The following is a 7,727-nucleotide window of genomic DNA, read 5'->3' as shown; positions in this document are numbered from 1 at the left end:
TTTTGCTGCGTAGGTGGCAGTGGTTGCAACTATAGTATACATATAATGGTTAAACAAGACAAGGTTCCCCTGTTCCTCCAAGTTATTAAAGTATTCAGGTGCCCCGAGTCACTATGTTGACCATATTTGTTCGTAGGTCAAGGTGGGAGTCCTCAACCATCTTCTTCCTGGCTTACAAATGAAGTGAAGTCAGATCAAGCAGGCAGGAAGTTGTCCTTTGCCTTTGGCTTCTGCCATCTTTCCCTGGACACCTTTGTCCATGTTTTCCTTCTTTTGACAAGGGCGTTTTGGAAGTGGAGCAGCTCCTGCAGGCGGCAGGGCTGCTTGAAAGAGCAAATAGTAGAAAGCAAGGAGAACAGACCCCCAAATCCCTGGCTGAAATCGCGTCTGAATATAAATCACTCAGGTGTGCACTAGCACGGGGATGAATCGGTGATGTGAAATGTGGATTTTCCGGGTGAGTCTGGATGGGCCCTAGTTAGGGATGCTTGACTTTCCTGTAGGTTAAAAAAAAGTCTTGCAGTTTTCTGAAATCCTTGTCTTGCCAAATATCTTGGCTGCTGCTGGATTTCAAGAGGATGGAAGCATGTGCAGATGCGTAGGGAATGTTGCAGTTTTGCAACCACGCAGTGAGTTCATGCAAAATCCGTCCTTGTTAGCTTGAAGCAAAGAATGCAGGTATCTTCCCCCTTCCATCCTGCACCATCTCAGGCCAAGGAAATTCAGTGCTCCCTTCTTTGGGAATGTGAGGAGGTGAAAATGCATGGTTGCTTCAGTTGGAGAGGCAAAAAACCTACCCGTGTAGATTTTCAAGAGACTGATGAACCCTGAAGCAAAGAGTGATCCGTTACCCAGGAGCAGCCCAATGCGAAACTTTGCCACCTGCCTCCTCGCTTCTCCACCAATTATTTATCGCAGGCAATCTTTGCAAACTCCGTCACCCATTAATCTCGTTGCTCGGTGGAACCGTTCAAAATATAGTGTGATTTTTTAAACACGGGGGGAGAGAGAAATAGGATGCCACTCTTTCTAACAATGTTGCCATTAAATGCTTGGACTTGCTTCCGAAATAGTAGAGTCTTATTCTGCAGCCATGAATGGCATGCAGGGTTAATGCAAAGTAGCTGTTGCAGGAGGGGCTGCTAGAGAGTTGGGGAGGGGGTTATGCCAGGTTTGTGTTGCTATCTGACTACTTCAGTAAAAACTTCTATCATGTCTCTTCTAACTTGCGCTCTACGTGGGGCTACCTTTGAAGGTGACTCGGAAACTGCAATTAATCCAGAATGCGGCAGCTAGACTGGTGACTGGGAGTGGCTGCCGGGACCATATAACACCAGTCCTGAGAGGACCTACATTGGCTCCCAGTATTTTTCTGAGCACAATTCAAAGTGTTGGTGCTGACCTTGAAAGCCCTAAACGGCCTCGGTCCAGTATATCTGAAGGAGCATCTCCACCCCCATCGTTCAGCCCGGACACTGAGATCCAGCGCCGAGGGCCTTCTGGCAGTTCCCTCGCTGTGAGAAGTGAGGTTACAGGGAACCAGGCAGAGGGCCTTTTCGGTGGTGGCACCTGCCCTGTGGAACGCCCTCCCAGCAGATGTCAAGGCAATAAACAACTATTTTACTTTTTAAAGACACCTGTTTAGGGAAGTTTTTAATGTCTGACACTGTATTGTTTTTGATATTTGGTTGGAAGCCACCCAGAGTGGCTGGGGAGACCCAGTCAGATGGGCGGGGTATAAATCATAAATTATTATTATTTTCTCTAAACTAAAAAATTCCCAAATGCTGCCCCCTTTCCTCCTGGGGGGGGGGTCTCTCCACCCCTTGATCATTTCTGGCAGCCCTTTTCTGAACCCCTCCCAACTCTGCGATAGCCTCATTTGTTGTGTTTTGATGGTACAAGAAAGTGGGAGGGAGGGAAAGAGATGGAGCGGCAGGAATGTCTAGTTAGTTCCTCAACGAAGGTGGAAAACAGGCCTGGTGGCATAAAAAAAATGGAGCAAGCAGACTCTTCTTTTTTTTCTATTTCCCTGTATTTGATTTCTGGGCCCCCCTGGGCACCTCTCCTCCTTCCTGGCCCATTAAGGGCTTTAGCATAAAAGGTGAGGCTTGTCCACATCACATCTATTGATTACAGAGCAAGGTTTACAGCGCTACAGATGAAGCAGCTGTCAGAGGAAAGGCAGATTTTTCTGGTGTCGTTTGTTAGGGAATAAAAGAGACATTAGAGCATCAAAGCCTCTCCGTGTGTCAGGATTCCCGGGAGAAGGTCGAGGGGAGGGGCACGGGCTCTTGTCTTTTGTTCTCCAGCAAATGGATCGGCTGCCTTTCCCGGGGAGGGCCGCTTCCGATAAATTGAATCCAGGGCTGTGATCCAGAAGAGAAGAAAAAGGATAATCTTGTCACCTGAATGAATGATGGCAGTTCACACTGGGCGTTCGTACTCAAGGTAGCCGCGGGGACAAGCAGCCACCTCTCCGTGGCACTGGAGAAAGTGGGCAAATTAATGTTTTCCTCCCTTTCTCACGGAGCCAGCCAGTTAGGCAGGGTGAGGCCACTGCTTCAGGCAGCAGAAGCACCCCAGGGGGCAAGGTGGGGTCCGTTTTGGGCAAGACCTCACACCAGATCGGCATAACCTTGCCCCAAATGCCTATGGCAGTGCAACTTCTCCCCCAGTGGGAACAGAGGGAGGGAGGTGGGATGGGGGTAGGGGTGGCAGCAGGGTAAAACGGGACACCCTGCTCCACTTTCTCATAACACTAAAACTCACCTGCATCTAATGACGCTGAATGTTGGAAAATTCAGGCAGATAAAAGAGTCTTTCAAGTAGGATGTAATCCACTGGGAGCAGTCAAACACAACATTCCTTGTTTTCCTAGAGAAGACATGTGTTTCCTCCTGGGCTGGAGCATCCTTCCTCTGCATGTGACTAGAGGTGGGCATGACCTTACCTGTCCAGGTAACAATAGGACAAGGCATGTGACTAGAGGTGGGCATGACCTTACCTGTCCAGGTAACAATAGGACAAGGCATCCTGCCACTCTCTTTCTGACTTCCTCCGTTGTTGGAGTAGCTTTTTAGCTAGGACTGCTCTGCTAGCTTCTCAGCTAGCAGAAGCACTGGGATTATTCCCCCATATGGGGTAGATCCACATGTACATATTTGTATCTATGTCTGCCTTCAGGAATCCAACTGTGAACTGATGTGAGTAAACATCTTTTATTGACTGAATAATAGTGTCGTGTCTTTATTCTTTTATTTTTTTCCCCCTAACCCCCAATTTTTTTTATTAGTTTTCCACCAAATATTTAAACACACAAACAAACAAACAAACAAACAAACAAACACAAAAATCCTAACCTTATTCAAACTAATCTTATTAACATTGTTCGTGTCTTTATTCTTTTAAAAGGGATTAAAGGGAGTTTACCAGGAACGTACAATTTAATCTGAGACAGACTGAACTGTATAATAGTGAGAGGCTCACACGAGCCTGCAACCAGCTATCTGCTGTGTGTGTAAAAAGGGGAATGTAAACTCTGCTAAGTAAAGGAACTTGCTAGCGCAAGTTAGGAAGGATAGTAATAAACAATATATCGTCTCCTTCCACCCTGAACATTCCCACACTTCACACAGTGAGCAGTTGAGCTGTGGAACTCCCTCCCTCATAAGGCTGTGATGGCCACCAAGTTGGATGGCTTTGAAAGAAGCTTAGGCAAATTCATGGAGGAGGAGAGGGCTCTCCATGGCTATTGCCACAATGGCTCTGCTGCGCCCTGGAGGCAGCGATGCTTCTGAATCCCGGATGCTGGAAACCACAGGTGGAGAGAGAGCTGCTCTTGTGCTCAGTTTCTGCTTGTGGGAAGAAGCATCTGATTGGCCACTTCAAGAACCGGATGCTGGACTAGAGGGCTGGTAGGGTAGTGTCAGGTGTGCATGCAGGAGCCAGGCCCTGTGACCAGTAGGACTTTGCAGGACTGGGGCCTTCCCAAGTTTGCTCTGAAGAGGCAAGGTGCGGCCGTACAGGTGAGGCCGATTGGAAACTCACAGCATCTGGTGGCAAGAGCCGGGAAGGGATATAAGGTCAGCATTTTCCCTTTGGCTCTTTGCCACAGCAACACGCTTCCTGCCTTGCTGTGTTTGACTCCTTGACCCCTTGCTTCTTGAACCTCGGACCCCTGACTTCATGACTCCTTGCTTCTTGATCCTCGGACCCCTGACTTCTTGACTCCTGGCTCTCTGACCTTCAGACTCTTGGCTTTCTGACTCCTGACTCCTGGCTTCTGGATTCCCGTTCCTGCTCCCACCCCGCCATCTTGCCCCCAGTCCCGATGTCCCCTGCCGTGAACCAGATCACCCATGAATCAGACCGTGACAGGTAGCCTTGGGTAGCCCTCTCCTCTGCCATGAATTTGTCCAATCCTCATTTAAAGACATCCAAATAATAATAATTTATTATTTATGCCCCGCCCATCTGGCTGGGCTTCCCCAGGCACTCTGGGCGGCTTCCAACAAAATATTAAAATACAGTAATGCATCAAAATTAAAAGCTTCCCTAAACAGGGCTGCCTTCAGATGTCTTCTAAAAGTCTGGTAGTTGTTCTTCTCTTTGACATCTGATGGGAGGGTGTTCAACAGGACAGGTGCCACTACCGAGAAGGCCCTCTGCCTGGTTCCCTGTAACTTGGCTTCTCACAGTGAGGGAACTGCCAGAAGGCCCTCGGTGCTGGACCTCAGTGTCCGGGCTGAACGATGGGGGTGGAGATGCTCCTTCAGGTATACAGGACTGAGACCATTTAGGGCTTTCAAGGGGTCAGCGCCAACACTTTGAATTGTGCTCGGAAACGTACTGGGAGCCAGTGCAGATCTCTCAGGACCGGCGTTATGTGGTATCGGCGGCTGCTCCCAGTCACCAGTCTAGCTGCCACATTCTGGATTAGTTGTAGTTTCCGGGTCACCTTCAAAGGTAGCCTCACATAGAGCGCAGAGATAACCAGAGCATGCACCACTCTGGCGAGACAGTCCGCGAGCAGATAGGGTCTCAGCCTGCGTACCAGTTGGCCGCCTCTTCCAGGAAAGAGTTCCATCTCAGCTTTGCTCATTGCAAAACAAGACACAAAGTGTTGGGCGGGGTGTGTTTGTGTGAATGAGACCAAATTTAAATGTGCTTAAGGGGGCAGGAAAAGTCACATTGAGCTCCCTTTGGCCGGGGAGGTGGCTGGACCCCGGATCGGGAGAGAAGGGCCCCCACATACTGCTTTCTTCGTGAGGGATTCATCCTGTTCCCTGGAACTTGGGTAGGCTACAGGTGGCAGAGCAGGTGGGAGGAAACTCAAGGAACACCCCCCCCCCAATATTACAACCCCCTCCCAAAAATACTGCAGAGCCATCCAACCTTCAGGTTCTGTTTTGAAGCAAGAGGCAGAAGCTTGCAAACTGGCAGCTGAGGGATGCCTTTAAAAATCCAGTGCAAAGCTTTGATTCTTTTTTGGTTTGCAAATGGAGCAAACTTAATATGCAAAGCACTAGCTGAGAATAAATAGGCAGCGTGAAAATGTCATTTCCACACAGTCACTTTTCTGACCATTATGCCGCTTCAAACAAAAGCAATTTACTCTGCCTATAATAAAGCCAAGGTGATAACGAAGCTCTTGAGTCACTTCTGCCCCCTCCCCCTCCCCCGCTGCCCTCGTCCTCCCAGCCAGACACCACCATAAAAAGGGAAACATGAACCATCCTGCCTGGAGCCTTCAAGCTTCCCAGAGAATTTCTAATGGCGCCATAAACTTAGAGAAACATCTTGTTTCCTGTGCAAAGAGGGCCATAACCTGGGCAGGGGAGCCAGAGGTGGGAAAATCAATGCCTTGATGGGACGGTTAAGCTGGGTCACAAGTCTATAAGAGAGGTGTCAAGGGGAGCAGAGGGGCCTTGTAGGGGTCACTGTGGGTAGGGGTCATCTCAGGGCATCCCATGATATGCAGGGCCACTGTTTAAATTCTTTTGTATCCTTAACCGGATGTCCATTTACAGTTCTATCCATCTATCAGATAGATAGATAGATAGATAGATAGATAGATAGATAGATAGATAGAGCATAGACTTGTAGAGTTGAAAGGGACTTCTAAGGGTCATCTAGTCCAACCCCCTGCAATGCAGGAACCTCAACTAGATCATACATGACAATGACCATCCAACCTCTGCTTAAAAATTTCCAAGGAAGGAGTGTCCACAATCTCCCGAGGGAGACTGTTCCACTGTCCAAAAGCTTTTACTGTCAGAAAGTTCTTCCTAATGTTAAGTCAGAATCTCCTTTCTTGTAACTTGAAGTCACTGGTTCGAGTCCTACCCTCCAGAGCAGGAGAAAACAAGCTTGCTCCATCTTCCATGGGACAGCCTTTGAGATATATGATGATGATGATTTTGTCATTTATACCCCACTCATCTTGCTGGGTTTCCCCAGCCACTCTGGGTGGCTTACAACACATATAAAACCACAGCAAAGCATCAACCATAAATAACTTCCCAATACAGGACTACCTTCAGATGGCTCTCATATCTCCTCTCAGTCTCCTCTTTTCCAGGCTAAACACACCCAGCTGCTTCAACCGTTCCTCATAAGGCTTGGTTTCCAGACCAGTGATTGTCTTGGTTGGCCTCCTCTGTACCCATTCCAGCTTGTCAACATCCTTCTTAAATTGTGGTGCCCAGAATTGGACACAGTATTCCAGGTGTGGTCTGACCAAGGCAGAAGAGAGCGGGACTATGACTTCTTCCCATGATCTGGACACTAGACTTCTGTTGGTGCAGCCTAGAATAGCATTAGCCTTTTCTCCTGCTGCATCACACTGTGGACTCATGTTCAGCTTGTAGTCCACCAAGACCCCTGGATCCTTTTCACATGTACTGCTAGTAAGTCAGGGGTCCCCCATCCTATCTTTGTGCATCTGGTTCTTCCTGCCTAAGTGCAGAACCTGACATTTCTGCCTGTTGGAATGCATTCCTTTAGTTTAGGCCCGTTTTCCAATCTGTTAAATCCCAGTTGTGTCTTCTACAGCATTGCTACCCTTCCCAATTTGGTGTTGTCAGCGCTGCCTCAAGTCTCAGCTCACAAAAGACCAACGCCAATCTCTTCTTATATACAAAAGTGTTTATTGCGGTTCATTGTTTGCTTCACATCCGAGGCGCGCAGCCCTATGTCTGTTACGCTTAGACCGCTGAAGTCCCCTCTGAATCCGTCCCTCCCCTGCACCAGTTTAAGAAGCTTGCGCTGCTCCACCTCTTCCTCTCTTTCCTTTTCCGCAGGGTCTTCCTGCCCCCTGGGGTTTCGCCCCTCCTGGATTCCCCTGACGCGGAATCCCCAGACTGCTCTTCCCCCCTCCTGCGGGCTTTGGGACCTGGCTCTTCCTCCGGGCTCCCTGTACTTCCGCGCGCCTCTACATTTGAACTTGGCGCGCGCGCCCAACCTCTAACCTTCCTTTTGACAGTTACACTACTCCCTTCACTACTCCCCTCCCCTTCCGGGAGGGTGGCTTGCTTCGACCTCCCTCCTTTCTCTGCTGCCGGAGCTGCTTTCCCTGATACACTGGAACCTCCACCCCCTTCGCTGCACTCTGGCGGGGAGGCTGGTCCTGACGCCCAGCTGCCACTTTGGGATTCCCTGCTGGCCCCCTGTTCCTGACACGTCCCCCCTGGGGCTCCCCTGGCCCTGACCACCGGCGCCCCCTT

At 49.3% G+C, this 7,727-nt stretch overlaps 2 long non-coding RNA genes across 2 annotated transcripts; one reads left to right on the top strand and one right to left on the bottom strand.

The window, feature by feature from the left end:
• Nucleotides 1-136: 136 nt before the first annotated feature.
• On the bottom strand, nt 137-2,921 carry LOC308480263. Its single transcript, XR_013987968.1, has 3 exons — nt 2,773-2,921; nt 1,093-2,369; nt 137-463 (listed from the first exon to the last, which is right to left on the bottom strand). It is a non-coding gene; the product is annotated as an uncharacterized lncRNA (long non-coding RNA).
• LOC308480304 lies at nt 2,845-3,236 on the top strand. Its single transcript, XR_013988014.1, has 2 exons — nt 2,845-2,961; nt 3,016-3,236. It is a non-coding gene; the product is annotated as an uncharacterized lncRNA (long non-coding RNA).
• Nucleotides 3,237-7,727: the final 4,491 nt, after the last annotated feature.

This window comes from Podarcis pityusensis (genome assembly GCF_964106645.2).
Source record: "Podarcis pityusensis genome assembly, chromosome: 6".
In the NCBI taxonomy this organism is placed as follows: Eukaryota; Metazoa; Chordata; class Lepidosauria; order Squamata; family Lacertidae; genus Podarcis; species Podarcis pityusensis.
Note: the sequence above shows the minus strand (reverse complement) of the source record. Positions and strands in the feature narration are given on the sequence as shown.